Source organism: Anomaloglossus baeobatrachus, chromosome 2 (genome assembly GCF_048569485.1).
Source record: "Anomaloglossus baeobatrachus isolate aAnoBae1 chromosome 2, aAnoBae1.hap1, whole genome shotgun sequence".
NCBI classification, from domain to species: Eukaryota; Metazoa; Chordata; class Amphibia; order Anura; family Aromobatidae; genus Anomaloglossus; species Anomaloglossus baeobatrachus.
This window is the reverse complement of record NC_134354.1, coordinates 660,308,225-660,333,340: the sequence shown is the minus strand read 5'-3', so window position 1 is coordinate 660,333,340 and position 25,116 is coordinate 660,308,225.

Below are 25,116 nucleotides of genomic sequence, written 5' to 3'. Positions count from 1 at the left end.
AGAGCTGCAGCATTACTGGAGTATTAAAAAGTACAAGGTGTGCCATACTCAGGGACATGGCCAAGGTAAGGAAGGCTGAAAAACGACCACCTTTGAACAAGAAACATAAGAAAAAACGTCAAGACTGGGCCAAGAAATATCTTAAGATGGATTTTTCAAAGGTTTTATGGACTGATGAAATGAGATTGACTCTTGATGGGCCAGATGGATGCACCAGACGCTGGATCAGTAAAGGGCAGAGAGTTCCAATCCGACTCAGATGCCAGAAAGTGGAAGTGGGGTACTGGTATGGGCTGGTATCATCAAAAATGAACTTGTGGGACCTTTTCGGGTTAAGGATGGAGTGAAGCTCAACTCCCAGACCTACTGCCAGTTTCTGGAAGACAACTTCTTCAATCAGTGGTGCAGGAAGAAGTTGGTATCGTTCAAGAAAAACATGATTTTCATGCAGGACAATGCTCCATCACATTTATCCAACTACTCCACAGTGTGGCTGACCAGTAAAGGTCTAAAAGATGAAAAAATAATGACATGACCCCCTTGTTCACCTGATCTGAACCCCATTGAGAACCTGTGGTCCCTCATAAAATGTGAGATCTACAGGGAGGGAAAACAGTACACCTCTCAGAATAGTATCTGGGAGGCTGTGGTGGCTGCTGCACGCAATGGGTGATTGTAAACAGATCAAGCAACTGACAGAATCTATGGATAGTAGTCTGTTGAGTGTCCTCATAAAGAAAGGTGGCTATATTGGTCATTAATTTTTTGGGGTTTTGTTTTTGCATGTCAGAAATGTTTATTTCTAAATTTTGTGCAGTTATATTGGTTTACCTGGTGAAAATAAACAAGTGAGATGGGAATATATTTGGTTTTTATTAAGTTGCCTAATAATTCTGCACAATAACAGTTACCTGCACAAACAGAAATCCTCCTAAGATAGCCAAATCTTAAAAAAACTCACTCCAACTTCCAAAAATATTAAACTTTGATATTTATGAGTCTTTTGGGATGATTGAGGACATAGTTGTTCATCAATAATAAAAAAATCCTCTAAAATACAACTTGCCTAATAATTCTGCATGCAGTGTATTAGATGGACATGGCTGAACTAGATGCAGAGAAGAGCAACTAAGATTATTAAGCAAATGTGTAGGCTGCAGTACGAGGACAGGTTATCAAATATTGGGTTATTCAGTTTGGAAAAATGAAAACTTAGGGGCGATCTTATTACAATGTACAAATATATGAATCAACAAGACAGAGATTTTTCTAATGATCTTTTTACACTTAGGCCTGTGACAGTGACAAGATGTCATAATCTATGTGTAAAGGAGATAATGTTTAATCATAATCACAGGCGACGATTCATTGCTGTAAGAGCAAAAAGACCATGGAACTCTCTGCCGCATTATGTAATGACTGATTCACTGCAAAAGTACAAGGAGGCCTGGATGCTTTTCTTGAAAAATTTAATATTCGAGGTTATAAACACTAGATTCTTTGATAGAGTGTTGATCCAGGGAACTAATCTAATTGCCACTTATGGGGTGGCGAAGAGATTGTTCTACTATTATGGGGCTATTAGCATTTTCCTCATGGGGTTTTTGCCTTCCTCTGGATCAACATGTTAGGCTATAGGTTGACCTCGATGGAATTATGCCTACCTTCAACCTAAAATGCTATCAATCTATCAATGCCATCCGTGTGCGGTCTATCTCTTACAGACTGTTTGACAAGACAAACATGAGAAACCTCCATCAACTTTTTATTCATAAAAAAAAATGGTTTTAGTATCCAAATCGCTGCATTCATAATAGCATTGTGCGCATGTATCATGCACAATCTTCATAGATTGGGCAGGGGACGCAGGACGCATGCATTTACGCTGCAGTGCAATACGCAGCGTAAATGCATGTGAGTACGCAACGTGCGCATGAGCCCTTAGAATTGTCCATATTTGCCCCAGGTCGTTTTCTTTGTAACTCCCACAGACTCTTCTTGCAATAAAAGTTATTGCACATGTACCCTCTGACAGGAACTAGGAGATCAAGCATCTTTGTATTGTCTTAGTGGGGTTCCCAGAAAGGGGTCATCATGGGTGTGTGCAATCTGATCACACAGATTGTGCACACCCATGATGACCCCTGGCTGTGAACCCCATTAAGACAATACAACAATTCTTGGTCTCCTAGTTCTAGGCTTCATTACTTTTAGTTTTGAAGGGCATGCCATTGGCTCTGATGGTCCTGGCATTTGAAGCTTGAGCCAGACCTTACACTTTTACACTTGCCTAAACTGTTTGCCAGTGTCATGCTAATCTTCACCATCATTTAGTACATTATGATCAACTAAATAATGGTGAACATTAAGACCACACATGAAAAAGTAAAAACAAAAAAACAAAAACAGAAAAAAAAACCAAACATTGTATCTTAAAAGACCCAGCCAAGTGATGAATTTCTATTTCCCTTTTTCTCTGCTATCCATGTAAAATTTGCTGTTGGACAAAAGGAAGAAGTATTGTACTATGTTTTAACATGCAGATGTGTCTTTTTGAATGTGTATGTACACTTCTGGTTTCAACTGTATATATACATACAAGGCTCAGCATAAATCTGGTCCATTTATTCCAAACAATGTTTATGTTTGTTATTTTGCACACCCAAAAAAGTAATTTTCCTAACAAATTAGTTCAAAACCATATTGCAAAAATGAGTATAGCTCAATGTTAGTTACAAATTTGTAATCATAATTTTAGCTTTGCTTTTAAGACTAACAAAGCAACAGACACACATAAGTGTAATTACTCATTAAACAGGTGTCCAAAAGACAGTTGGCTATACGAGGGTCTGCTGATAAGACTCTGGCTTTACCCAGAAAGAAACGAGATAAGATGATGAAGCTTTACATTTATTCCACATACTCTCCACTGATATCAACACACTTCTTACATCGGTATTCCAAGTTCTGTATGCCTAGCAAAAAAGAAGGATTTCGGTTGTGCATCAAACCAGACATCCATAGCAGCCATGGCATCAGAAATGGTGTGAAATTTGCTACCCTTGAGGTGTTTCTTCAGGTTTTTAAACAGATGATAGTTGGAGGGAGATAGATCTGGTGAATAAGGTGGGAGGTCAACCACCTCTGCTAGTTTTGCCGTGGTTGGTTTGTGCAGTGTGAGCAGAGGCGTTATCTTGCAGGAACAAAATTCCTTTGGACAGCTTGCCACGCCTTTTGGCCTTCAGAGCTGCCTTCAATTGGTCAAAAAGTTCAATGTAATACCTTGCATTGATGGTGGAACCCTTTTGAAGGTAGTCCACTAGCAGCATGCCCTCCTTATCCCAGAACACAGACGCCATCACTTTAGTGGCTCAATTTTGCACTCTGAACTGCTTTGGATGAGGAGAACTACTGTGCCTCTACTCTGTTGCCTGATCCTTTGTTTTCAGAGTCATGCAAATAAATCCAGGTCTCATCCATAGTGACCAGTATCCAGGAAGTTCTTATAAGTCCTGAAACGCTAACAAATGGACCGGGAAGTTTTCACTCGCATGCTTCTCTGATCTGTTGTCAAACATTTGGGGACCCACTTTGCAGATATCTTCCTCATGTCCAAATGTTCATGGATAATGACACAAACACGTTCACGGGAAATCTCCATGATATCTGTTATTGCTTTAGCTGAAAATCGTCAAATCTCCAGTATGAGGTTGTGCACAGCACCAACAATCTTCGAAACAACAACCAATCTCTGTCGTCCAGGACGTTCCTCATCATTAGAGATGAGTGTTGTTCGAATGGAACCGTTCGCCAATTTCAAATTCAAGTTGTTTTTGGCGATGTTCGAGTCGTTCGACGAACTCTAACGATTATGTTCGACCGTTCGAGTTACCTTTCGATAACGGTTCGATTACCAAAAGCGTAACTATAGCTTTTTACAGCTATGTGTGCTGGCAGCCTGCGGTAAGCTGGTAACCAGGGTACATATCGGGTATCTAAGCAAAGCGCTTTGCTTAGTAACCCGATGTGTACCCTGGCTATGTGTGAAGGGAGTCAGTGCTGGCAGCCTGAGAGCGGTGTACGCTAGTAACCAGGGTACATATCGGGTATCCAAGCAAAGCGCTTTGCTTAGTAACCCGATGTGTACCCTGGTTACCAAGCACAGTGTCATTACATGGGTCGCTGGTGGCTGGTCGCTATGGTGATCTGCCTGATTGACAGCTCACCAGCGACCATGTAGCGACGCACCAACGATCCCTGCCAGGTTGGATCGCTGGTCGGATTGTTGGTGCATCACTATGTGTGACGGGACCCTAAGCATTTCTATGACTATAATCAGAGGTATAAACGCAAGGTGTGGATAGTACAATCACGTGTACAGGAAGAGGATTACTTGTGTTGGTAAACACAGAAGAGTGGATCGTCCCGGTACCGCCAACCCTGCTTCCACCTCCGGTCCGGCGCCATGTCCGCTCCTGTGCGGCGCCATGGCCGGACGGGAGCTGAAAGCAGCTGCAAAATCAAAAGTGAATAGTAGAAAAAAAAATATCATATTCACCTGTCTGCAGACTCCCGACATGTCTGCTCCCAGCTCCTCTTCCCGGTACCGCCACCGCCGCTCCAGCTGTGTGCAGACTCCCTGGACACGTCCAATGGCTGCAGGACCTGGCAATGATCAGCTGATGCGGTCACCTGACAGAATCAGCTGACAGTAGAAGTCCAGCGGTGAGGCCGGCTTTTTACCGCCTAACCGGCTAAACTATCAGCTGATGCCGTCAGGAGACTTCATCAGACGATTACCGGCAGCTCCTGCAGCGATCTGCACAGAAGTGAGTATTTTTTTTTTGTTTGCACTGATACATCAGCTGATTGTATAAAAGCCGTTTATACAATCAACTGATGTGCCATGTGATTCAGGCCCTTGCACCTGACACATCATCTGATCGGTATGCCTTCCAGTAAACCGATCAGATGATCTTGGATCTGGATTGGACGGTTCTTTATTTCAATAAAGATGGAGTCACTAATTGTGTTGTGTTTCATTTCTAATAAAAATATTTTTCTGTGTGTTGTGTTTTTTTTTATCTGTACTAGAAATTCATGGTGGCCATGTCTAATATTGGCGTGACACCATGAATTTCGGGCTTAGGGCCAGTTGATAATATACAACATTACCCATTATTCACCAGGGCAGCTGGAAGAGTTGGATACAGCGCCAGAAGATGGTACTCCTATGAAAGCACCATTTTCTGGGGCAGCTGCGGACTGCAATTTGCAGCGGGGGTGCCCAGAAAGCTTGTGCACCTTGCGCTGTGGATTCCAATCTCCAGCTTCCTAGTTTTACCTGGCTTGACACAAAAATTGGGCGAAGCCCATGACATTTTTTTTTTTTTTAAATTATTTCATGAAATTTGTGAAATAATGAAAAAAAAAGGACTTCCCTATATTTTTGGTTCCCAGCCGGGTACAAATAGGCAGCTAGGGTTTGGGGGCAGCTCGTAGCTGCCTGCTGTACCTGGCTAGCATACAAAACTCCTGCATACAGCCCTGGATGGAGTATGCTGAGCCTTGTAGTTCTGCAGCTGCTGTCTGCTCTCCTCCATACACTAGTGGATGAAGTATGCTGTAGTTCTGCTCCCCCTGCCTCTCCCTCCAGCATACAGCCCTGGATGGAGCATGCTGAACCTTGTAGTTCTGCAGCTGTCTGCTCTCCTGCATACACTAGTGGAGAATGAAGAACATATTGAAGAAGTAAAAGACATCAGACCTTTTTTTTTTCCAACAATCTTTAAAAACGCATAAAAACGCAGTGAGCAAAAACGCAGCCAAAAACACAAAAAAACTAATTTTTTTATGCGTTTTTTTAAGATGCTGCATTTTTGTGCGTTTTTTTCTGGGAAAAAAATGCACAAAAATGCAGCATCAAAAAAACGCAGTGTGTGAACTTACCGTAAGCGTTACTATGACTATAAACGCAGCTATAAACGCAAGGGGTGGGTAGTACAATCACGTGTACAGGAAGAGGATTCCTTGTGTTGGTAAACACAGAAGAGTGGATCCTCCCGGGACCGCCACCCCTGTTTCCACCTCCCGTCCGGTGCCATGTCCAGACAGGAGGTAAAAGCAGCTGCGAAATAAAAAATGAACAGTAGAAAAAAATATATATTTACCTGTCTGCAGACTCCCGGGACACGTCTGATTGCTGCAGGACCTGGCGGTGATCAGCTGATGCGGTCACCTGACGGCATCAGCTAGTCGTTTAAGTCTAGCGGTGAGGCCGGCTTTTTACTGCCCAGCCGGCTTAAACTATCAGCTGATGCTTTCAGGTAACCGCATCAGTTGATTACCGCCGGATTTTGCAGCGATCGGATGGGAGTCTGCACAGAAGTGTGTAGTTTTTTTTTCTACTGATGCATCAGCTGATTGTATAAATGGCTTTTATACAATCAGATTGATGTGTCATGTGATTTAGGTTCTTGAACACCTGACACATCATCTGATCGCTTTGCCTTTCAGCAAACCAATCAGATGATATTGTATTCGGATTTGACATCACGGGACCCTCGACCCAGGACTACGGCGGAGTGGGGGGGTTCTTTAGTTCAATAAAGATGGAGTCACTAATTGTGTTGTGTTTTATTTCTAATAAAAATATTTTTCTGTGTGTTTTTTTTTAATCTTTACTTGAAATTCATGGTGGCCATGTCTATTTTGGCGTTACACCATGAATTTCGGGCTTAGTACCATCTGAGAATACAAAGCTGGTTTTAACCCCTTTATTACCCAGCGAGCCACCGCCATCACGGCCGCTGGACGAGCCAGATAAAGTGCCTGGAAATGGCGCTAAGAAACAATGCGTCATCTCCAGGGGTGGCTGTGGGCTGCCGAGAATCCCAGTCCCCAACTGCCTGGCTTTACCTGACTGGAGATCAAAATACGGCGGGAGCCCATACATTTTTTTAACTATTTTTTTAAATAAAAAAATTAATGGGCTTCCCTGTATTTTGACTGCCAGCCAAGGTAACGCCAGGCACATGGGGGTGGCAACCCGTAGCTGTCTGCTTTTTCTGTTCTGAGAAACAAAAATACCGTGGAGCGCTATGTCATTTTTTTTAATGATTTACTTTTACAGTACTGTGATGTCAGGCAATCAAAACACAGGGAAGGTCATTTTTTTTTTAGTTATTTAAATAAATAATTAAAAAAAAATATGTGGGCTTCTGCTGCATTTTTTTTATTGGTAGCTAAGGGTAATCCAAGGAGCTACTGGCTGCTAACCCCCACTGCTTGGTGTTACCTTCACTGGCAATGGAAAATCCAGAGAAGCATTTTTTTTTTTTATAAGTTTTTTGCCAAAAAACTAAAAAAAAAAAAAAATGACGTGGGCTTCGCCATATTTTTGTATGCCAGCCAGGTACAGAAGGCAGGTACGGCTGCCCCCAACCCTCAGCTGCCTATTTGTACCCGGCTGGGAACTAAAAATATAGGGAAGCCCTTTTTTTAATTATTTCATGAATTTCATGAAATAATTAAACAAAAACAAAAAAATTGACATGTACTTCCCCCCATTTTTGTGTCCAGCCAGGTACAACTAGGCAGCAGGGGATCGTAATCCGCAACACAGTTTGGCCCAAGCTTTCTGGGCCCCTCCGCTGCGAATTGCAGTCCGCAACCACTGTATCCAACTCTTCCACTGGCTCGATGCCGGGTGGCTCGCTGGGTAATAAGGGATTAATACTAGCTTTGTTTTACTAGCTAGTATTAAGCCAGAGATTCTTAATTTCAGGCAAGTTTGACCCGGCTATTAAGAATCTCCAATAAAGGGTTAAAAAAAAAGACACCACACAGAGAAAAAATACTTTAATAGAAATAAATACACAGACACACTTAGAGACTCCATGTTTATTACTCCCTCTCATACCTCCACGATTCTGGTCTTCTGTCTTCTTTCTCCTTCAACCCATGCAGCTTTGCTACATCAGACAGAACTGCATGGGAGGAAGATGCTGCTGCTCCCGTGCAGTCTAATCACTCAGTGAATGAGCAGAGGCTGCGGGTTGGTAAGCGGTGACGTCACCACTGCCACCTTTGCAATAGTAACCTGACAGTTGGGTTACTATAGCAATGGTGATCTCCGATCACCTGATTCCCAGCACCGCTATTCACCGGCTGTGGCATCCAGTCCCTGCATGTAACCTGACTCTGTAAAGAGCGCCATCATGCAGGAACGGGGAGTCAAGCATGTGCCCGAGTATCTCGCCGGTACACTGTATACACGAGTATACTGAGTACGGAGATGCTCGGGCAAGCACCGCATACTTTCAACATGCACTGACAGGACCTAGCATGACGTCATAGCCATGTGACCAGTCTGTAGCCAATGAGGTAATACACACGTGACATGCTATGACGTCACAGAAAGGTCTTATCATCAGTGCTGGTTACCAGGAGGACATAGCGATGATCGGAAGGAGAAGCGGCAGTAGACCGAGTGCAGGACGCGTCGCGGGACCTGTAAGTATAATGACAATGTTTATTATTAACTGTATGTATAATGTGTTTGTATGTGTTTGCCTGCCATTGTTTTCAATGGGGTTCGAAGGTGTTCGTTGATTTTTATCAAGAGTTTCTAGGTACATTTGTCCATTCTCCCTTCCTTCAGTCATATGACGTTTGCCAGTGCCTTATGCTGAAAAACAGCCCCGCCCCACACCATGATGTTCCCACCTCAAAACTTGACCGTTGGCTTAATGTTTTTGGGGTGATATGCAGTGCCTTTTGGCTTTCAAACATGGCGTGTATTATGGTATCCAAAGAGTTCAATTTTGGTCTCAGATGACCAGACTATATTCTCCCAGTATTTCACAGGCTTGTCTAAATGTTGTTGTGCAAAATTTAAACGCACTTGAACATGTTTTTTGTTCAACAATTGAGTCTTGCGGGCTGAGCATGCATTACTTATTGTTTTATTTGAAACAATTGTATCTGCTGATTCCAGGTCATTCTGTAGCTCTCCACAAGTGGCTCTTCAACAACTCGTCCACTAAGTCTTTTCACTCCTCTGTCTGAAATGTCGTGGACGGTTTGTAGTGAAATTATGTTCTTTTCACTTCTGGATTATGGCCCCAACAGCACTCACTGGAATCTTCAGTAGTTTAGAAATTCTTCTGCAATCAATGCTTCCAGCATGGTTTACAACAATAAGGTTGCAAAGTTCTTGAAACAGCTCACTAGTTTTATCCATCATGAGATGTTTCTTGTATGACACCAGGATTGCTTTCTAATGACTGATAGATTTCAGCTGGTGTCATGATTTTTCATGATTTTCCTTGGCTTTTTGCAACTCTCTTTCTTTGTGTGTTCAATACTTTTTCCCTGTCATTTCTCATTATTACATTTAATTTATGGACATCTGTGTTGATTGGTTGGGTGGCTAACAACATCTAGTGAGAATTTCATGTCAATAGCATCTTTAGAAATATATTTACTTAGAAAATTGGTGACGTGATCAATACGTATTTCATCCACTGTGTATATATATATATACGTGTATATATGTATGTGTATATATATACACAGTCATATGAAAAAGTTTGGGCACTCCTATTAATGTTAACCTTTTTTCTTTATAACAATTTGGGTTTTTCCACCAGCTTTATCAGTTTCCTATTCTCTAATAACTGATGGACTCAGTAATATTTCTGGATTGAAATGAGGTTTATTGTACTAACAGAAAATGTGCAATCCGCATTTAAACAAAGTTTGACCGGTGCAAAAGTATGGGCACCCTTATCAATTTCTTGATTTGAACATTCCTAACTACTTTTTACTGACTTACTAAAGCACTAAATTGGTTTTGTAACCTCATTGAGCTTTGAACTTCATAGGCAGGTGTATCCAATCATGAGAAAAGGTATTTAAGGTGGCCACTTGCAAGTTGTTCTCCTATTTGAATCTCCTATGAAGAGTGGCATCATGGGCTCCTCAAAACAACTCTCAAATGATCTGAAAACAAAGATTATTCAACATAGTTGTTCAGAGGAAGGATACAAAAAGTTGTCCCAGAGATTTAAACTGTCAGTTTCCACTGTGAGGAATATAGTAAGGAAATGGAAGAACACAGGTACAGTTTTTGTTAAGCCCAGAAGTGGCAGGCCAAGAAAAGCCCTTGCTACCCACAGTACAATTTGGTGGAGGTTCCATCATGCTTTGGGGCTGTGTGGCCAATGCCGACACCGGGAATCTTGTTAAAGTTGAGGTTCGCATGGATTCAACTCAGTAACAGCAGATTCTTGACAATAATGTGCAAGAATCAGTGATGAAGTTGAAGTTACGCAGGGGATGGATATTTCAGTAAGACAATGATCCAAAACACTGCTCCAAATCTACTCAGGCATTCATGCAAAGGAACAATTACAATGTTCTGGAATGGCCATCCCAGTCCCCAGACCTGAATATCATTGAACATCTGTGGGATGATTTGAAGCATGCTGTCCATGCTCGGCGACCATCAAACTTAAAGGAGTTGTCCGACATTAGCTTACCAAACATTTTTGAGTTTATCTATGATGTATATAAAACCCCCCTACAGTGTTATTTTTTCTTTTCTAACTTTTGTTCCTCTTGAATTATGACTTTATTCTCTGCAGCTCCTTGTTTACATTTCAGCTCCAGCAAACTGACCACTTCCTGTGCCACACCTCACAGTCAGAGCTGGCTCCGCCCGGCCTCAGTGTCCAGGCTTGCCCCCTGCCCGCCCTCAGTGTCCAGGCTCACCCCCTGCCCGCCCTCAGTGTCCAGCCTTGCCCCCTGCCCGCCCCCTGCACACATATTCCCTGTCAGTATTCTGCCCCAGCACCTGACCTGTTATCACTCTAGCATTGGAAATAACAGCCCCACATCGGGCTCTGCGCCCCCCACACACATCGGGCTCCGCAACCCCCCCCCACACACACAGAAATGGCACTGTGTACCGACCCCCCCCATCGTTCTGTACCAACCCCTACCCCCATAGGGAACACATGTAGGCTACATTCACATGACCATTCCGTTTTTGCGGTCCTCAATAAAAGGTCCGTTTTTTTCACGGATGCATCCGTGTCATCCGTGTGCCTTCCGTTTTTTTGCGGACCGCAAAAAACGGAAGCAGCAAGAAAGATAAATAGATGAGTAGATATAGAGATAGATAGATATAGAGACAAAGAGATGGAGGGATGGATGAATGAATGAATGGATGAATGAATGAACAGAGGGATAGATAGATATAGAGACAGATAGATGGATGAATGAATGGGATAGATAGATAGATAGATAGATAGATAGATGAGAAAGACCTATATAATTTCCTACCCCCCCTGCATATTCTAAGCTGGCACCCTTTAGTGACTTTCATGTGGCACTAAAGAGTGCTTAGCCTTGTATTTAGCCAAAAAATAAATAATTAAAAAAAACCGACGTGGGGTCCCCCCAATATTTTGTAGCCAGCTAGGGTAAAGCAGACGGCTACAGCCTACAAACCACAGCTGGCAGCTTCACCTTGGCTGGTAATCTAAAACAGAGGGCACCTCACGCTGTTATTTTAAATTATATAAATAATTTAAAACAAAAAACGTGGGGTCCCCCGAAATTGGATCACCAGCCAAGGTAAAGCGGACAGCTGTGGTCTTGTATTCTCAGACTAGGGAGGTCCACTGTTATTGGACACTCCCCAGCCTAAAAATAGCAGGCTGCAGCCGCCCCAGATGTGCCAATTCTGGCGCTTCGCCCCAACTCATTCCATTGCCCTGGTGTGGTGGCAAACGGGGTAATATACGGGGTTAATACCAGATGTGTAATGTCACCTGGCATCAAGCCCAGCAGGTGATGTCACGCGTCTATCAGATACCCGACATCACCAACCCAGTCAGTAATAAAAAAAAAATAGACAATAAAATTTATTTATTTGAAAAAACACTCCCCAAAACATTCCCTCTTTCACCAATTTATTGAAAAGAACAATAAAATCAGGGTCCGGCGTAATCCAATAAGGGGGTCCCACGACATCCATACCATAGTCAATGTCCCAGTCAATGAAGAACAGAATGTTCCCCATTGTCTGGGAGACCAGTGCAGTGACCTAAGTTAACATCAATAGGTCAGCCCAGGTCACTGTAGGGGATGACGAGCGCTGACTTCAGGAGGTTAGATGAGATCATTACCTGCAGTGACGTTCTTCTGATGTCACTGCCTTCTATGCCTGCTGCGTTCTCAGCAGTATCGCGAGAGCTCGTGACGTCACCGCTAGTGACAGTCTCGGGCCGCCCGTGAGACGTGACGTGAGAACGCGGCGGGCATAGAAGGCAGTGACATCGGCAGAGGAGGAGATCGTCACAGCAGGTAATGATCTCATCTAACCTCCTGCCAGCAGCGCTTGCCATCCCCACGGCTGCACGCACTATGGGAAGCTGCTGATACACTGCAGTACGAGCAGCTGCGGGGCTGGCAGGGAGCGGGACACAAACTGCACGGGCACTCCTGCTATCCTAAGCACTGTAAGCAGGGGGCCCGATGCTGGCGGTGACACCGTGGGCGGGGAGAGTATGGGGTGCGGGAGAATGTGTGGGAGGGTGCAGGGAAGGGGGGCGGGGACTCCACGCACTGTACCCGCCCAGCAGGGCGGCAACAAGCTGGTCCCAGATTTGCATGTCAACATGGTCCTGCCCATGTTGACATGAAATTACCGGAAGCAGCAAAATCGCGGCAGGAGCGGTCACATGACCACTCTGAGCTGGGGGAGAGGGGCTGACAGCAGTGCAGGTAAGTGCTCACTATCTACTTACCTGCCCCAATGTAGCCCAATAGGGAAATAATAAAAAAAAGTCAAAATAAGCCGGATAACCCCTTTAACTGAACTGGAATTGTTTTGTAAACAGGAATGGTCAAATATACCTTCATCCAGGATCCAGGAACTCATTAAAAGCTACAGGAAGTGACTAGAGGCTGTTATTTTTGTAAAAGGAGGATCTACAGAATATTAATGTCACTTTTATGTTGAGGTGCCCATACTTTTGCATCGGTCAAATTTTGTTTAAATGCGGATTTCACATTTTCTGTTAGTACAATAAACCTCATTTCAATCCAGAAATATTACTCAGTCCATCTGTTATTAGGTAAATGAAACTGAAATAGCTGTTACAAAAACCCAAATTGCTATAAAGAAAAAAGGTTAACATTAATGGGATACCCAAACTTTTTCATATGACTGTATATATATATATATATATATCTATATCTATATATATATATATATATATATATATATATATATATATATATATTTACTTTTTCGTAGATGGTGAAGGGTCATGCTCGGCTAAAATGTTTCATTAAGGTACAAATTTTACACTCTGATACTGATAGAGATAAATTTTGACTAACCTACACTTTTATAAGTGTAGACCCTTTGCTTGATTTCCCCAAACATTTGTTTTTCCATGAATTTATTTGCAACCAGAGTGGTCCTATATGGTTGTACGTCATTATTCATTGATATGAAAGGAAAGTAAACTCAGGAAGAAATTGCAATAAGGAGTCAGCCCAACATCCCCTGTTCTTTCCCCTCCTTCAGCGACTGTGCCTAAACATGTTTTCCATCAGCTAATAAATAGGCCCCAGAAAGTGACCGCACTCTGTGGTATAATGAGCGGGAATGGAATCCGTGTTTTTCTTTTCATTCTTCCAGTCTCCAAGGCAATTTTCTGTCAGAAGCAGCATTTTCATCTGCTCTCTCATACCCGCTCGCTCACTTTGTATCATCTTTTTAACACAATGAGTGCTGCAGCTCGTGAGGCAAGGAAGTATTAATAGTTTTTGGAGCGCTCCAAATGGTCACTTAAATTTATAGTGTGTTTTACTGTATATCTTATTCAGTTTATCAGCTTGGATATAAAACTTAAATTATACTATTTAAAGGGAAACCCTAACTTGTTTCATTTGATTTTCAAATGACTTCAATAGCGAAGAGCTAGTATTGCATGTTATTACTTGAATGTATCCCTTCAGAAGCAGAATTTGTCGCAATGTGTAGCAGTCATATCAAATTCCTTTGGTTAGTCTATACCTGCTTATAATTATTTATTATTATGCTTGCTTATATAGTGCACTCATATTCTACAGCGCTTTACAGACATCATCAATTCATCATCACTGTTCCTATTGCTTCTCATAATCTAAATTCCCCATTAGTATGTCTTTGGAGTGTGGGAGGAAACCAGAGTACTTGGAGGAAACTTACACAAACACAAGGAGAACATACAAACTCCTTGCAGATCTTTTTTTGGATGGGATCTGAACCAAAGACCAAAGTGCTGAAAAGTATCAGTGTAAACAACTGATAGACTGCTTTTTGGAGGTTGACTAAAGATTTGGGTTAAAATTCACAAGCTATGTTCAGATCCCAACTGTTTACATCTGGCCACTGCTGGAGTTGAGAACAGCTGATCAGTGGGGGGTGCCAGATATCAGACCATCACTAATATGATATTGTTTACCTATCCCATGGAAAGGTCATCTATCTAATAGTATGACAGCTGGCAGGATGAGGACCCACCAAGCCATGGGAAACGGGCTTACCCTGCGTGGAGGGGCATAACTAAGTGACTACCTGGTCTTTAGTAAAGCCTCTGGTGTTGAGGTTAGTTTTGGGCTACAGGTAGTCACCGGGTGCACTCCAGGATAGTCCCTGGGCTTACAGCAGCTAACCGGAGAGCCAGGGTGCTGGAAACATAAGGCAGAACCAGAGACACAAGACAACTGCTCGGGTACCGGACACAGACTAAGACTAAACAGGAGGCAAGTCAGGGAATAACCAGGAGAGACCAAACAGAGACAAAATGTACTGACCAGTCAGACAGACTGGCAGATCAAGATGAAAGAAAGAATATGCGTTTAGATAACACACTTGTAAATATAGCATTCCTGAAGCCATCAGGGAGCTGCAAGGTTCTGCATCCTCAACAGGATGCAGGGCCTACCCCCTAGGGACCCGGAAGACCAGTGCCGGTCACACACAAACACTCCAGGTAATCCCAGTTTCCCCAACAATCCTGGTACAGGGCTAGGGTCGGACCAATGGATGGCTGCCTAGAGGTAGAGCCAGTCCAGTCCACTAGTTGACCAGGTGGGAGGGGCGGACTGAGGACACACAGTCAGATAGTCTGAGAGAGTCGAGGGTTGAAGGTGGACAGGAGGAGACGCACTGACATGGGGTTGACAGTTACCTGATGCCCAGGAGGGTAGTTGCCGGTCGAGTACAGCGAAGTACTCCCGGAACTACGCAGTGACAGATGACAGGACCCTAGGACAGGCAGAAGCTCCAAGCCAGCCTGTTAACACTTGCACAGCAAGGGGACGATCAAGGACCTCGCTGACCCTAAGAATCCGAGACTCAGTAGCAAAGAGAGAGCCGGGGACAGGACCAGAGACTCCAACCCCACAGGGTTCACGCTACCGTCAGGCAGACAGTAGTGGAAAGAAACACCATCAGACATGGACCCACCAACTAGAGACAGGTGCAGGGGAAGAAAGCACCAGATTACTAAACTGGCACTGGGACTAAGGAAACCTGGAGGTGAAACCAGCCGGCCTTGGGTAACCAGTTACCACCAGCAAAAGTGAGCGAAAACCCAGTTGTACTGAACTCTTGTGTGGACTACCTTCTTCTAACACCCGTCACATCATCTACCCTTTAAGGCCCAGCCCTGCTTGCGAAGGGCCTACCATCCAGGCTGCCATTAACACCAGCCCCAGTAGCGGACATTGTGCAGCAGTGTCTCCATCCACATAACCATGACACCACAAGTGGTGTCACGTGTGAATATTATCCTAATCCCTTGTAAATATGTGCCGCCCCTGCAGCAATTGAACTGCTAGGATCCGGGGTTACTGTGGCTAGATGGTCTCCGGTCCTGGGGGCTTGCGGCCACTCGAATGTAAAGGGGGTATTTACAGGGGATAAATGTTCATGATGCCACCTGCGGGTTGCGGTAAGGGGAGTACCACAGCTGCCGATAGGAGTACCGGACTGATGGTGTGGGGGCAGCAAGGTGTCAGTCCCTCCACAGTTAGGGACGGCCTCAGACAGTGGGGAGGTATAGTGAGCGGGTTGCGGCTTGGCCTTGGGAAAGCAGGGTGAAGGGGTCGAGTTACTCACTGCGGTAGTCTTGGTGCTGGATTAGGTGGAATAAGCAGACACTCACACAGATGGTAAACCAAAGTCTCTAGGCACTGCAGTTTCTGTGGGGGGAGCCCGTCCAGGTCCCACTCCCACCGGTGTCACTTAGTAAGTCCGGAGCCCTGCCTCCGTGCACAAATTGATTGACCTTTGTGGCCCCTCGGCTTAAAGCTTTCGGGGCCCCGCTACCCGTGTGTATGGTAGCTGTGCTCTTGATGGCTGGCACTTGGGATTTTAGTGGGTTGTGTGCTTTGGCGAACCCTATCCCCCGTGTTGTGCTGATTCCTTCAATCTCTGAGCTCTTGGGGAAAGTCCATAAAGAGACTATCCTCCACAGGTTAATTATCAAGGCACCTGAAGCTCTTCCCTGATCTAGGGTCCTGTACCCCGCCATGCTCGATACCAGTAAGGTAATTGGGCTTTCTGGTGCCGACAGTCCTCCTAAACTGCATCCGTTACACTCCTGTCCAGTGTTCCTGATACCAGTCCCTGACTCCTGTGGTCCTGGACCACCGTCTGCGACCCAACCTGTCGCCTCCCTGGGAGCTCCAACTCCCCATCTCCTCACTCTTTGAGGGCTACTACTCGACTGTCTGTCTCCGCTTCCACCAATCTGCCTGACCCCTAGGTGGGTGGCCGTGCTCCAACTTGACCAACCCACTGATGTATCTGTACAGGTCATGGAGTGAGGTCTGGTTGGGATTTGTAGTGCGGATGTTAGTGACACCGTTGTTTGGAACCTGGAACCATGGGGGGTATGCCCTGAACCCTGGGTGACAGGATGCAGTTCCCTGTAGCACCCTGATGTATTCAGGGGTGCTACAAATATATCGCCTTTACAAAAAGGGCCCAGGGCACGGAACAGGGCAACGGCCACCAAAGTGACATTTCCCAGTTATACACCGCCTGGGACTGAGTACCCCATAACCCTGGGCGCGACAACCCTTTTTCCTGGCGTCACGAACAGGATTGAACTGAATAGTGTGTTATAGCAATACAGCACCTGTTAGTGCAACATTAAACCCACAGTCCTTTTCAGGGCTAATTCTAAAATAACATCACTGAATTTAGTGTAGGGCAAGCTGGTGGTGAAGGGATTGTGTATTAGAGGAATGTAAGCAGAGATTCTAGCCTTACAGACCTTGCTGCTGTTACTTTAACCGAAAAGTAATTTTCAGGGCTAATTCAAATCAATTCTATTCTCAAATAATACCGCTCTTAGCTGCAATTAGTGTAAGACTAGTTGATGGAGAATGGATAGTGTATTAGAGGTAAGTATGCAGGGAGTCTAGTCTTACAGACCTTGCTGCTGCAATCTAAAACCAGAAGTCCTTTTCAGGCCTACATCTACTCTTTTCCCTATTAATACAGCTATTAGCTGCATTCAGTGTAGGGATAGCTGCTGGAGGAGGGGTAGTTTTGGATTATAGACATATTATCCGGGTATATTCCTTTACAGTCCTTCTATAGGTATACTGCTGCTTCAACCTAACTGTGTTGGTCAAGGCATGGGTGATATTATGGGACATGTGCAGGTGTAAAGCGGGGAAGGCTCACCAGGAAGTATATTGGCGGCTGGGGACCAAGTACTGCAGGATGACCACTGCCATCAGGTTGTGGAAAGCCTCAGAGTCCACAAGCCTAAACGGCAGTATTTCCATGGCAAGCAGTCAGGATATGCTAGCACGTAGCCCCTTGTGTACTTTCTCCAATTCCACAAGATCCACATGTAAAACTTCTTCTTTAATTGTGAGCAGCGAGCATTTGAGTAGACACAGAATTGGGATGGTTACACTGATTATGGTATCAGAGCCACTCAGCATCTTAGTTGATTCTTCAAAATTTTCTCAGTTGAATGAGGGCCGCCTGAAGGGCCTCTAAAAATTTGTAGCGAAAGCCACATGATGACCCTGTTTGTGTGGTGAAGAAAAAGAAGAAAAATAAAAAAAAAAAATGAAATGTATAACCGTTATTTGAATGGGAAGGGGTGCTTTCTGTCTGCTCAATCACAGTAGATTCATCTTTTCTTTGGTTGTTTAGTATCTGTTATCTGTGCTTTGATTTTATTATCATAACAGGTGTATTAATTTACTTGTTTGGCTGCCCAGTCAACATTTGGGTATTGCTTTATATATGTTTTCTGCTTATGTTTCCAGCTGGTGATATTCTCCCTTTGAAGTCCAGCCATATTGCTGATAGTTTATGCCAGTCAAGGGAATACCAGCTAGGATATTTCTCTTTGGTGTTTTTGTTCTCCACTTTGCACGCATCTTATAATTGTTGTCAGTAAGTAAGCAACATTTTTTAGCAACATTCAACTTCTCTGTTATTTGTAAAAAAAGCTCACCAAAGGACATAATCAAAATAAGTTCACAGAAAAAACAACCTCACCAGAAATAAAGCCACCAGCCTAAAAAAAATAAAAAAAAAGGTGGTCAAATAATGGCAAAAGCACATGCAAGATGCATACGGCCACCCATGATAAAGGTTGGAATTTCACAGGTGCAGAATGCCTATATTTTTCTTTTTCTGTGGACTTATTTTGATTATGTCCTTTGGGGAGCTTTTGTGATGTGGTTAGTGACTCGTAAGCGTGGGGACCCTTGACGTATGGGTTACGAGCTTATATATTCTGGCCAAAATATGACCAATACCTCACTTTTATTATCATCATTTTTATCATTTTATTATCGCACAATTCTGCAGGATGCAGCCGATCCCCTGGGATGTCTGTCCACTGTGCCAGTGCACTTTTTAGGTGGTGGGCAGCCCGCATGACCTAATAGAAGGGCGTGATCAATAGGCATTGCCTGGACACTGTGCATTGTATGTACATTCATATGAAAAACTTTGGGCACCCCTATTAATGTTAACCTTTTTTCTTTATAACAATTTGGGTTTTTGTAACAGCTATTTCAGTGTCATATATCTAATAACTGATGGACAGTAATATTTCTGGATTGAAATGAGGTTTATTGTACTAACAGAAAATGTGCAATCTGCATTTAAACAAAATTTGATCGGTGCAAAAGTATGGGCACCCTTATCAATTTCTTGATTTGAACACTCCTAACTACTTTTTACTGACTTACTAAAGCACTGCATTGGTTTTGTAACCTCATTGAGCTTTCAACTTCATAGGCAGGTGTAGCCAATCATGAGAAAAGGTATTTAAGGTGGCCACTTGCAAGTTGTTCTCCTATTTGAATCTCCTATGAAGAGTGGCATCATGGGCTCCTCAAAACAATTCTCAAATGATCTGAAAACAAAGATTATTCAACATAGTTGTTCAGGGGAAGGATACAAAAAGTTGTCTCAGAGATTTAAACTGTCAGTTTCCACTGTGAGGAACATAGTAAGGAAATGGAAGAACACAGGTACAGTTCTTGTTACGCCCAGAAGTGGCAGGCCAAGAAAAATATCAGAAAGGCAGAGAAGAAGAATGGTGAGAACAGTCAAGGACATTCCACAGACCACCTCCAAAGACCTGCAGCTTCATCTTGCTGCAGATGGTGTCAATGTGCATCGGTCAACAATACAGCGCACTTTGCACAAGGAGAAGCTGTATGGGAGAGTGATGCGAACAAAGCCATTTCTGCAAGCACGCCACAAACAGAGTTGCCTAAGGTATGCAAAAGCACATTTGGACAAGCCAGTTACATTTTGGAAGAAGGGCCTGTGGACTGATGAAACAAAGATTGAGTTGTTTGGTCATACAAAAAGGCGTTATGCATGGAGGCAAAAAACCACGGCATTCCAAGAAAAGCACTTGCTACCCACAGTAAAATTTGGTGGAAGTTCCATCATGTTTTGGGGCTGTGTGGCCAATGCCGGCACCGGGAATCTTGTTAAAGTTGAGGGTCGCATGGATTCAACTCAGTATCAGCAGATTCTTGACAATAATCTGCAAGAATCAGTGATGAAGTTGAAGTTACGCAGGGGATGGATATTTCAGCAAGACAATGATCCAAAACACCACTGCAAATCTACTCAGGCAATCAAGCAGAGGAACAATTACAATGTTCTGGAATGGCCATCCCAGTCCCGAGACCTGAATATCATTGAACATCTGTGGGATGATTTGAAGCGTGCTGTCCATGCTCGGCGACCATCAAACTTAACTGAACTGGAATTGTTTTGTAAACAGGAATGGTCAAATATACCTTCATCCAGGATCCAGGAACTCATTAAAAGCTACAGGAAGCGACTAGAGGCTGTTATTTTTGCAAAAGGAGGATCTACAAAATATTAATGTCACTTTTATGTTGAGGTGCCAATACTTTCGCACCGGCCAAATTTTGTTTAAATGCGGATTGCACATTTTCTGTTAGTACAATAAACCTCATTTCAATCCAGAAATATTACTCAGTCCATCAGTTATTAGATATATGAAACTAAAATAGCTGTTGCAAAAACCCAAATTGTTATAAAGAAAAAAGGTTAACATTAATAGGGGTGCCCAAACTATTTCATATGACTATCTGTGTGACTGATGCCCTATATTAGATCCTAGTAGTGTGCAGTTTTATGCCGGCAACCGCCCCCTCCTCACATATTAGGCTGTGGGTGGTTGTATTATAGGCATTCTGCACCTGTGAAATTCCAACCTTTATCATGGGGGGCCGTATGCATCTTGCATGTGCTTTTGCCATTATTTCACCATTTTTTTTGGCTGCTGGCTTTATTTCTGGTGTGTTTTTCTCTGTTATTTGTATTTTTTGCTTGTCTTACTCAGTCTGGGATCACTTTCTTCTTCAGCACTCCTTCCATTCGGTACCTGATTTGCACTTTGCTCTGCCCTCCGGTACCTAAGCAGGAACGTGAAGCACTTGATGGTCAATAATGTAGCATATACCAAAGGTGCCATTGTTGAGCCAGTAGTCAGGGCTGTTCCTACTCCTAAAATTACACCAGATACAGTACTAGAGGTATCAGAGTAAGAACGAAACCAAAAACAAAAAAACTCTAAATCAATAACTCTTTATGTGCCGCCCCCACGCCTGTAGCAGCCGGGCCCGCTGTGTGTGGCTCGAGGGATCCTCTGGACCCGGGGGTCATGTGGACACGCCAAATGAAAAAGGGGGACGTAGTTGTACGGGCTTGGCCGTATTCAGTTCGTGACCCCACAGTGTGTGGTGAAAGGTGGCACCACTGCTGCTGTTGTGGGATACCCCGGGGGGAGATGTAATGGCAACTGGATGTTAACCCCTCCATGGGTAGGGATGGTTGCCCCGGGGCCCAGTCGCTCTGTGCAGGGGATGGCAATGGCAGGGGCCTGCACGCCTGGACGTACAGGATGTTTGGTTACTCACTGTTGAATAAATCACATGAGTCTTTTGGTAAATTAAGGTGCTGGTGGCCGGTTGCCGCGGCTGGTTGTACTCTGGTCCCCCACCCGGGCTGGTGGTCGCCGTCTTTTCCCTCTGCACTGTTTTTGCTTGTGTTGGACTTCCAGGTATGGAACACAGGAGTCCGCTCCCGGCTTGTTGTGTACCTGAGGAGCCGTGCCCGCTGACGCTGACCCGTGGGATCTACCGGGCCCTGGCGGTTGCCCTATCCCTCTCTGTGGGTGGTTGTCTGCTTTTGAGACTTTGGTTGGGACAGGACCTAAAATCCTGCCCTCAATTGGTTAATTAGCTAGGCCGTTGGTTCTGGTCCTGGCTTCAGGGTCCAAGTACCCCCTCTGTGCATGGTTTCCGGGTTGGTTCTCCGGTATCAGTACCGGCGGGCTGCAACCCTGTCCCGGTACACCTCGGATCTCCGGCTGCCATCTTCCCATCGCCTGCTGACGGGGACCACCATCTGCCACCTAGCCAAGGCACCAGGGCTCCAACCCTGGTGCCAGTCAACTTGAGCTTCCCTTCCGCTGGAGCTACACCTAGTCCCAGCCTCCACTCCTCTCAACTTGAACTCTAGACTCAATCTAAACTCAATCTGCCTGTTTTCCTGCCCTGGGCTGTCTAGACCCCTAGGTGGGCGTTTCATAACCGCCTGGTCCCACCCACTGGTGTGTCTGTCTTGCCCTGAGGGTGGCTAGGTTTTCAGGTCGGCTGTATGTAACCCTGTGAGGGATGGTGTTATGCGGGGGCCTCTTGTGTGACTACCTGGTTCTGCCAGGGCGTCACATTTATTACATAGAATTTACAATCTCAGGCAAACATATCAGGCAAACAACAAAGAAACAAGTGCTGTGTAAATTCTCCACCAGGATAACTTGTGATGCATAGAAAAGTAGGGGTAGTAGAAAGTGATGACAAGTGTAGGTCAGAGCATGGGTAATCAAACACTGTTAGGAGGACATGGGCCTTGCCCTAGACTTTTCCACTGCCTGACAATGGAGATATTATCCATATCCATGCCATTTTATCCTACCACTGTCCATCGCATGATTAAGGTATCCCTGATCGGTTGATGTGGTTGGTAGTTTGTAATATTGCATGTATACACAGGTATTAGTGACAGATATATTTATTTATATTCCTAGCCTTGAATGTTTCTACATGACTGCTTTTGCACTTGCAGTTTATGAGGTTTGGTGGAAGGTACATTTCTAGTGGCAGAGTAGGGAGTAATAGGTACAGCCACTGAGGAACGGGGACACCGTATAAATTAGGGTGATAATTAGTGATGAGCGAGCATGCTTGTAACTACTCGGTACTCGCACGAGTATCGCTGTACTCAGGCTGCTCGGCGGGGACCGAGTAATCTCGCGATACTCGTGCTGTACTCGTGGTCTTCATCCCTGCATGTTGGCGCTCTTTTGAGAGCCAGCCCTCATGCAGGGATTGGCTGGCAGACCACTGCAATGCCACAGCCCTGTTAGTTGTGGAATTGCAGTGATTGGCCGGCCTGCACAGCGTGACCGAGCCTTTATACCGGCCGGCGCGCTGTGCTCTGCTCACAGCTATCCAGACAGTGAGTGCAGGGAGAGTGTCGCTGATTCAGGGAAAGCTTTGCGGCCCTTTATAGTTAGTTCCGGAGCAGGGCTGCAAACAGTGTGACCAGAAGTCCTTCTCAGGACTATTCTAGTTGTATACAGGCAGGCAGGGTATAGCCAGGTCGGAGTACAGTAGCAGAGTCCTTGTCAGGACTATTGTTGCTATATACAGGCAGGGTATAGCCAGGTCGGAATACAGGCTAGTGACCAGAAGAGTCCTTGTCAGGACTATTGTAGCAGTATACAGGCAGGCAGGCAGGCAGGATATATAGCCATTCCTAGTGGTGACCGTATACCAGCCTTCATCATATCTGGGGCTGGTGTACACAGTCTAAAACAGTCCAGATAGTGTCAGACTTCTCAGTAATTGTCGCTCCTAAAAACCAGTTAGGTTCTTATTGCGTCCGTGCTTGCATTTAAAAACAGCACGTGTGTGTCTGTCGGTGGCAGCGTACAGGTGCGCGTTTTGCACAAACTATTATATAACGCACAAGTCTAGTGTATAATACACGTCAGTCAGCAGTGTCTGATAGTGTCAGACTTCTCAGTAATTGTCGCTCCTAAAAACCAGTTAGGTTCTTATTGTGTCCGTGCTTGCATTTAAAAACCGCACGTGTGTGCCTGTTGGTGGCAGCGTACAGGTGCACTTGTGTGCGTTTTTCACAAACTATTATATAACGCACAAGTCTAGTGTATAATACACGTCAGTCAGCAGTGTCTGATAGTGTCAGACTTCTCAGTAATTGTCGCTCCTAAAAACCAGTTAGGTTCTTATTGCGTCCGTGCTTGCATTTAAAAACAGCACGTGTGTGTCTGTCGGTGGCAGCGTACAGGTGCGCGTTTTGCACAAACTATTATATAACGCACAAGTCTAGTGTATAATACACGTCAGTCAGCAGTGTCTGATAGTGTCAGACTTCTCAGTAATTGTCGCTCCTAAAAACCAGTTAGGTTCTTATTGCGTCCGTGCTTGCATTTAAAAACAGCACGTGTGTGTCTGTCGGTGGCAGCGTACAGGTGCGCGTTTTGCACAAACTATTATATAACGCACAAGTCTACTGTATAATACACGTCAGTCAGCAGTGTCTGATAGTGTCAGACTTCTCAGTAATTGTCGCTCCTAAAAACCAGTTAGGTTCTTATTGCGTCCGTGCTTGCATTTAAAAACAGCACGTGTGTGTCTGTCGGTGGCAGCGTACAGGTGCGCGTTTTGCACAAACTATTATATAACGCACAAGTCTACTGTATAATACACGTCAGTCAGCAGTGTCTGATAGTGTCAGACTTCTCAGTAATTGTCGCTCCTAAAAACCAGTTAGGTTCTTATTGCGTCCGTGCTTGCATTTAAAAACAGCACGTGTGTGTCTGTCGGTGGCAGCGTACAGGTGCACGTTTTGCACAAACTATTATATAATGCACAAGTCTAGTGTATAATACACGTCAGTCAGCAGTGTCTGATAGTGTCAGACTTCTCAGTAATTGTCGCTCCTAAAAACCAGTTAGGTTCTTATTGCGTCCGTGCTTGCATTTAAAAACCGCACGTGTGTGTCTGTCGGTGGCAGGGTACAGGTGCACGTTTTGCACAAACTATTATATAATGCACAAGTCTAGTGTATAATACACGTCAGTCAGCAGTGTCTGATAGTGTCAGACTTCTCAGTAATTGTCGCTCCTAAAAACCAGTTAGGTTCTTATTGCGTCCGTGCTTGCATTTAAAAACAGCACGTGTGTGGCAGTCGTTGGCAGCGTCAGGCTCCATATTGTCCCTGGATAGAGACGTGCATGATGGCCTGTAAACATGAAGTGCCCATTGTAAGGAAGTGGGTCTATTGTAGTATAGCCCTTAGGCAGGGCAGCCAAAAATTTGGAGGCTCCACATTGTCCCTGGATAGAGATGTGCATGAGGGCCTCAAAACATTGTTCCCATTGCAAAGGAGCGGGTCTCCTGTCGTTGTAATGCCCATTCAGA